Source organism: Ovis canadensis, chromosome 6 (assembly GCF_042477335.2).
Source record: "Ovis canadensis isolate MfBH-ARS-UI-01 breed Bighorn chromosome 6, ARS-UI_OviCan_v2, whole genome shotgun sequence".
Lineage (NCBI taxonomy): Eukaryota > Metazoa > Chordata > Mammalia > Artiodactyla > Bovidae > Ovis > Ovis canadensis.
The window spans coordinates 96,893,882-96,902,619 of NC_091250.1; the positions used below are offsets into that span (position 1 = coordinate 96,893,882).

Genomic DNA, 8,738 nt, shown 5'->3' on the forward strand with positions numbered 1-8,738 from the left:
AAAAGCTCAGAAATGGCAGAGAATTGTTTGAGGTATCACGAGTGGCATCCCAAATTCTTCCCGTTTAGTTCATGACATTCAGATTCAGAAAAGATGAAATTGCTATGAGACTCACAGGTTCACCCACGCAGAAGTTTTGCCTCAAATATGTAATCCACATGGCATCTTCCAGACACATTAATTCAAAGACTCTCTGTCGTTTACTACAGATAATTTCTAGCTAGGGATATCTTGCTAAGGACATTTCATTTCTACTGCTCTTAAGATATACCATTAGTCTATTTACTAGGAGTTAAGATTGACAAGGAGGTAAGATCAGGTCACTTGTCTTATTTTCTTTCTTCCACAGGCACCCTTTTAGTTTTTTGTTATTGTTGTTCAGTTGCTCAGTCATGTAGGACTCTTTGTCAACTCCATGAACTGGAGCCCACCAGGCTCCTCTGTCCATGGGGTTTTCCAGGCAAGATCACTGGAGTGGGCTACTCTTTCTTCCTCCAAAGGATCTTCCTGACCCAGGGATCAAACCTGCATCTCTATGTCTCCTGCATTGCAGGTGGATTCTTTACCCCTGCACCACTGGAGAAGCTCCCACCCTTTCATACAGAAAGTCAACAGATTGCAGCCCTCTTCCTTTTAGAGGGTTTCTCAGTGACTTGACAATTTGTGTCCTTCACAGGGAATCAAAAATTTCGGAAGCCCATGTGTTTCCCTGGGCTTCTGTCTAGTTTCTTTCTTTCTTTCTTTCTTTCTTTTTTTTTAAGATTTTATTTATTTGTGTGTGTGTGTGTGTGTATGCTCTTTATCATTTATTTATTTATTTATTTTACTTTACAATACTGTATTGGTTTTGCCATACATTGACATGAATCCACCACGAGTGTACATGAGTTCCCAATCCTGAACCCCCCTCCCACCACCCTCTCCATATCATCTCTCTGGGTCATCCCAGTGCACCAGCCTCAAGCATCCTGTATCCTGTATCAAACCTAGACTGGAGATTTGTTTCTTACATGATAGTATACATGTTTCAATGCCATTCTCCCAAATCATCCCATCCTCTCCCTCTCCCACAGAGTCCGAAAGTCTGTTCTATACATCTGTGTCTCTTTTGCTGTCTCGCATACAGGGTTATCATTACCATCTTTATAAATTCCATATATATGCATTAGTATGCTGTATTGGTGTTCTTCTTTCTGGCTTACTTCACTCTGTATATAAGGAAGCTGTGGTACATATACATAATGGAGTATTACTCAGCCATTAAAAAGAATATATTTGAATTAGTTCTAATGAGGTGGATGAATCTAGTTTCAAAGATATTTATCTTTTTAATCTGAATGGAAGTTTCCAGATCATCAGACATTAGGAAATGTTTAACACAAGACACCAAATCAAAACAATAAAAATATATATATATGAATGCACACAGAAGGAATCAAGGGGATCAAGAAATAAAAAAGTCTTCAAAAAATACTTAGATAATTTGAGCTGAAAAACAATACTTGAATGTGAAAATAAAAGAAATATTCAGAAAATAAGAAATATATTATAAAAATAAAATCATTACTACTATAATTTAAAAATTGGCAGCAACTTACCTGCATGTTCCAGTGATTAAGAATCTGCCTGCCAATGCAAGGGGCACATGTTTGATCTCTGGTCTGGGAAGATTCCACAGGCTGCAAGGTGGTTGAGCTTATGCAATACAACCACTGAGCCTCTTGCTCTAGAGCCATGCTCTACAACAAGAGAAGCTACTGCAATGAGAAGTCTGAGCTCCACAACTAGAGAGTAGCTCCTGCTTGCCACAAAGGGAGAAAGCTGGTGCACAGCAGCAAAGACCTTGTGCAGCCAAAAACAAATAAAAAAATAAATATTTTTTAAAATAAATAAATAAAAATAAAAGCCACCAAAATAATCTGAATATAAGGTTTATGAAACTGTTCAAAAGACAGTAAAAAAGGGAAAATATTGGAAAATATTACGTAAAATCCGCTGATCCAATTCAATACGATACCCAGAAATGAAGAACATAGGGAAAAGATAGAAGGTCATAATTAAATAAATATCCCAAGTATTTTTCCCCAAAATAAAAATATAAATCACCCAGACAGTAAAGAAAATGAATGAAAAGAATTCTTAGTATTCCTTAAATGTTTAGAATACTAAGATTACTGAATATGTCTTAAAACCTCTCCAAAGAATATAGATAGAACAAATATTAATGGATTAGTGTCAGAAATCAGAACAATAATATTATTGAGTTCGATAATAGCATTTTCAGATACTGAGGTTATATAATCTTAACTTTATATTAAGAAGCTATATAACTAGAATCTGTAATATACATAAAGTGAAAGTGGCTCAGTCTTGTCTGACTCTTTGGGACTATACAGTCCATAGAATAATATTGGAGTGGTTAGCCTTTCCCTTCTTCAGGGGATCATCCCAACCCAGGGATCAAACCCATCTCTCTCCCATTACAGGTGGGTTCTTTACCAGCTGAGCCTCAAGGGAAGCTCATGAATACTGGAGTGGATAGCCTATCCTTCTCTAGAGGATTTTCCCAACTCAGGAATCAAACCGGGGTCTCCTGCATTGCAGGCAGATTCTTTACCAACTGAGCTATCAGGGAAGCCCTTATAATATACACAAAGTAAGTCATCAACTGAAACAACTTAAAAATATGGAATCCTGAAATTTTTTTATCTAATTAGTACAGAGATGAAGGAAGAAACTCCAATGCAGACCAGAGCAAGATGATGAAAGATTTCTAGAGGTTAAAAGTGGGGTGGGCCTGTGGCAAAGAGTTGAAGAAATGATCCTAGGAAGAGTATTTGGGTAAGAAATAGTAATAAGTAGGTAGAAAAATAAGAAAGCTAAAAGCACCAAATAACTTCCAAAGGAAGAAAACATTGTAAAAGTTGAAAGCAGAATACCTCTGTATCAATTGTTTGAATTAGTTTTGCATAGTCATAAGTTTTATTAAAATGTTCATTTTGCATATAATTATGACTAAACCAAAATCAGAATATAATTAGAGAATTGTGGTATTGGAAATTGGAAGTGGTGTGTCTCTGTGTGTGCATGTGTGTGTGCTGTGTTTTATTTCTACCCTCCGTCTCAATTCATACAAGTTTGATTTAGTAGTTGTTCCTTTAAGCACATATGATTTTATTCATCACAGTTCCTCTATCAGGGATTATTACAGCATAATGTAGTTACATAATTATGTTTATCTCCCTTGTAAGTTGTAAGTGCTTAGAATGGCATAATTTGTTAATTATCTTTGCATTTGCCTCGTGTACGGGATTATCTTTCATACAATGGACCTGAAAATACCTAAAGAATGTGTGAATGAATGACTATATTAACATTATCTGATTATGTTTATTTGTAACATTTTTCAAATAAAAAATAGAATTAATTTCTGAAGCTTAAAATATTATCTACAATGAAATATATGTAGTTAATGCTTACTTCTCAATAGTGTAGAGAGTTTGTATATGCTTAAAAGTAACAATTAATTGGGCAGTTTAAAAATCCTAAATGTGAATTTTCTGGTGTTCCAGTGGTTAGCACTCTGCACTTTCACTGCTGAGGGTCCAGGTTCAGTTACTGGTAAGGAACTGAGACCCCACAGATCATGCTTCATGACAGAAAAGAAAAAAGAAATCCTGAATAAAACTGACCTTGAAATTGAAAGAGAAAATATAATTTTTTTCTAATATTTTTCTTTTAAGAAGATTCTAATTATTACTATCTTCCTTCTTTCTTCCCCAACAAAAATAGACAAATAGATAGATAATGGAAAAATAATACTAAAACAAATTTGGAGAAATCTGAAAAAATCGCAATCCACTCCAATATTCTTGCCTGAAGAATCCCATGGACAGAGTAGCCTGGCAGGTCACAGTCCATGGGGTCACAAAGAGTCGGACACAACCAAGCGACTAAGAGTCCTTTCTCACTTTTTAACCCATAGCTCTACCTATTGCAACATATCCACATTTTGATCTCATTCCTTAATTTTTTCTGAGAAAATGAATTGATAGTGGAGACAGTCAATGAGGTATTCAGGAAGACATGTTATTCAATTCCTTAAATGAAGTTACTAAAGCAAATAAGATCCATCATTTTGTATAAAGAAGCTATATTTTCTTTATGTCATTAAAAATGTGTTAAGAAAAAAATTAAATCTAAATAAGACAAATACTATTTAGAAGAAATACTATAAAACAAATTTTATGTGATTTATGTACACGATATTGTCACAAATTGGGTTCTCTGGAAGCAGATACTGAGGTGGACTGTGATGTGCAAAAATTTATTATAGGATTCAAATACAATGTAAGGAAGCAGGGCAAATTACTGAACAAATCAGTTCAGTTCAGTTCAGTCAGTAGTCATGTCTGGCTCTTTGCCACCCCATGGGATGCCATCCCATCCATCACCAACTCCTGGAACCTGCTCAAACCCATGTACATCGAGTTGGTGATGCCATCAAACCATCTCATCCTTTGTTGTTCCCTTCTCCTGTCTTCAATTTTTCCCAGCATCGACGACTTTTCCAATGAGTCAGTCCTTCACATCAGGTGGCCAATGTATTGGAGCTTCAGCTTCAGCATCAGTCCTTCCAATGAATATCCAGGACTGGTTTCCTTTAGGATTGTCTAGTTTGATCTCCTTGCAGTCCAAGAGACTCTCAAGTGTCTTCTCCAAATCCACAGTTGAAAAGTACAAATTCTTCAGTGCTCAGCTTTCTTTATGGTCTTACTGTCAGATCCATACATGACTATAGGAAAAACCTTAGCTTTGACTAAACAGACCTTTGTTGGCAGAGTAACATCTCTACTTTTTAATATACTATCTAGGTTTGTCATAGTTTTTCTTCCAAGGAGCTGTAATTTAATTTCATGACTGTAGTCACCATCTGCAGTGATTCTGGAGCCCACAAAAATAAAGTCTGTTTCTGTTTCCATTGTTTCCCCATCTATTTGTAATGAGGTGATGGGACTGGATGTCATGATCTCTGTTTTTTGAATGGTGAATTTTAAGCCAGTTTTTTCACTCTCCTCTTTCACTTTCCTCAAGAGGCTCTTTAGTTCCTCTTTGCCTTCTGTCATAAGGGTGATGTCATCTGCATATCTGAGGTTATTGATATTTCTCTGGGAAATCTTGATTCAAGTTTGTGCATCATCCAGCCCAGCATTTTGCATGATGTATTTTGCATATAAGTTAAATAAGCAGGGTGACAATATAGAGCGTTGATGGACTCCTAAATAAACAAAGTGAAAGCAAGATGAATAATTTGAATTTGATTTACAACTTAAAAATTAAATTTGATCTATTTTATTCATTCCCTGCTATTTTCTTTTTAAAGCTTATAGTTTTGAAATTAAATACTGAAATATTTTAGTGAAAACCTAGTTTACCTCAGTGTTAAATATTAGCTAATTTAAAATAATTAAATAAAAAGTAAATACTCATTGGAATAGACTGTGCCATTTTATAGCTCATACTAACCATTTACTAAGATAATTTGTTACTATAATAAATGACAATTTATTTGAGAGGGTTAATAAATTATAAATGTATTTTAATAAGCATTTATTTATGTGTTGTTGTTCTTGTTCAGTCACTAAATCGTGTCCAACTCTTTGTTATTCCATGAACTGCAGCACACCAGGCTTCCCTGTCCTTCACCATCTCCCAGAGTATGGTCACATTCATGTCCATTGAATCAGTGAGGCTAACTATCTCATCCTCTTCTGCCCTCTTCTCCTTTTGCCTTCAATCTTTTATAGCATTAGGGTCTTTTACAGTAAGTTGGCTCTTCCCATCAGGTGGCCAAAGTATCGGACCTTCAGCTTCAACATCAGTCCTTCCAGTGAATAATCAGAGTTGATTTCCCTTAGGATTGACTGGTCTGATCTCCCTGCTGTTTGAGGGACTCTCATGTGTCTTCTCCAGCACCATAATTAAAAAGCATCAGTTTTTCAATACTCATCTTTCTTTATGGCCCAATTCTGACATTTATACATGACTACTGGAAAAAACATCAGTTTGGCCATATGGACTTCTGTCAGCAAAGTGATGTCTCTGCTTTTTAATATGCTGTCTAATTTTGTCATACTCTTCCTTCCAAGAAGCAAGCATCTTTTAATTTCATGGTTGCAGTCACCATGATTTGGGAGCACATGAAAATAAAATCTGTCACTACTTCCATGTTTTCCCCTCCCATTTACCATTGAGTGATGGAACTGGATGCCATGATCTTAGTTTTTTTAGTTTTTTGAGTGTTGAGTTTTAAGGCAGCTTTTTCACTCTGTTTTTCACCCTCATCAGGAGGCTTTCTAGCTCTTCACTTTCTGCCAATAGATGGGTGTCATCTGAATATCTGAGGTTGCTGATATCTTTCCTGGCAAACTTGGTTTCAGCTTGTGATTCAGTCAGCCCAGAATTTCACATGATACTCTGCATATAAGTTAAATAAATAGGGTGACAATATACAGCCTTGTCATACTCCTTTCCCAATTTTGAATCAGTTCATTGTTCTATGTCCAGTTCAAACTGTTGCTTCTTGACCTGCATACAGGAGGTTTCTCAGGAGACAGTTAAGGTGGTCTGGTATTTCCATCTCTTTAAGAATTTTCCACAGTTTTTTGTGATCCACACAGTCAAAGGCTTTAGAATAGTCAATGAAGTAGAAGTAGATGTTTTTCTGGAATTCCCTTGCTTTCTATATGAGCCAATAAAAGTTGGCAATTTGAACTCTGGTTCCTCTGCCTTTTCTAAGCCCAGCTTATACATCTGGAAGTTCTCTATTCATGTACTGCTGAAGCCTAGATTGAAGGACTTTACGTTCATGCTAAGTTGCTTCAGGGCTTCCCTGATAGTTCAGTTGGTAAAGAATCTGTCTGAAATACAGGAGATCCCAGTTTGATTCTTGGGTTGGGAAGATCTGCTGAAGAAGGGTTAGGTGACCCACTCCAGTATCCTTGGGCTTCCCCTGTGGCTCAGCTGGTAAAGAATCTGCCAACAATGCAGGAGACCTGGTTTGAATTCTGGGTTCAGAAGATTCCATGGAGAAGGGAAAGGCTACCCACCCCAGTATTCTGGAGAATTCCATGGACTGTATAGTCCATGGGGTTGCAAAGAGTTGGACATGACTGAGAGACTTCCGTTGTTGTTGTAAGTTGCTCCAGTCATGTTTGACTCTTTATGACCCAATGGACTGTAGCCTTCCAGGCTCCTCTGTCCATGGGACTCTCCAGTGAAGAATACTGGAGTGGGTTGTCATTTTCTTCTCCAGGGTATCTTCCCAACCCAGGGATTGAACCTGCATCTCTTATGTTTCCTGCTATGGCAGGTGGGTTCTTTACTGCTACCACAGCCTGGAAGACCCCTGAAGGATTTTGAGCATAATCTTACTAGCATGTGAAATGAGTGCACTTGTACAGTAGTTTGAACGTCCTTTGACATTGCCCTTCTTTGGGATTGGAATGAAAACCAATCTTTTTCAGTCTCATGGCTACTGCTGAGTTTTCAAACTTTGCTGACATATAAATGTAGTACTTTAACAGCACCGTATTTTAGGATTTTAAGTAGCTCAGCTGGAATTTTGTCACCTGCACTAGCTTTGTTCATAGTGATACTTCTTAAGGTTCATTTGACTTCACACATTTCTTTATGTATTTTATGTATCAAAAAGCAAAGTATTTTATTTTATACATTTAAATAATAAAAGGACTTAAATCCAGTAGATATGCATAACTAGAATACCAATAATATAAAATCTCTGAGTTTTACATCAGTTTTTCTAGTAGCATAATTTTAGTGTGAAAATGGGAGCCCAAGTTTTTTCAGTTATGCTCACAGGTAATTTACTTCCTACATTGTGTCAATATTTTGAACTTAAGACCTAGGTCTGTGACTATTGTTAATACATAAGAAGTAGCACACAAGGAAAGGAAAGGAAAGTTGCTCAGTCGTGTCCGACTCTTTGCGACCCCATGGACTGTAGCCTACCAGGCTTCTCAGTCCGTGGGATTTTCCAGGCAAGAGTACTGGAGTGGGTTTCCATTTCCTTCTCCAGGGGATCTTCCCCACCCAGGGATCGAACCCGGGTCTCCCGCATTGTAGGCAGACGCTTTACCCACTGAGCCACCAGGGATGCCAGACGAGGGTTCAATCCCCTTTAAACTCATACCTGCATATGTTATATTTTAGTTGGCTTGATTCCATACATTGTATTTTTCTATTCCTGAAATCATGTCTTCCTTTGCTCCTGGGTTATTTCCAACTGTATTCTGCAGCTGTTGGTTCAATTCATGGTAAACAATTGATTACACAGATCATAGAACAAGTTAATCAGTCTGGGACTTTGGTAATGAAAAATAAAGCTCCAGCAGGTTAATATATCAGTCTTAAGTAGAGAAGATATTTAAAACTAATTAAACACTGTTCCCAGTGACAGAAATTTAAGCTCTACTCCAGAAACCTTTATACTCCCTAGAACCTCTGTTTTCATAATGGTGGTGTCAAATTGCAAGTTCATCTTTTGAATCAGTATAATTAAGCACTCTGAGACAAAATTTACCTTATAAAAGTGACCTTGAAATCAAAGTTTATAAGTATAGCATATCATACAAGGATCCATATTATTTGACCCAGCACTTCCCTTTGTCCTGGGATGGTTGGTTATTAACGAAAAGTTTACCTTGGGAAGATAAATT

At 36.8% G+C, this 8,738-nt stretch overlaps 1 non-coding gene across 1 annotated transcript; it reads right to left on the bottom strand.

Annotated features, from left to right (window-relative positions):
• Nucleotides 1-8,104: 8,104 nt before the first annotated feature.
• Nucleotides 8,105-8,176, bottom strand: TRNAC-ACA (transfer RNA cysteine (anticodon ACA)). Its single transcript has one exon. It is a non-coding gene; the product is annotated as a tRNA-Cys (tRNA).
• Nucleotides 8,177-8,738: the final 562 nt, after the last annotated feature.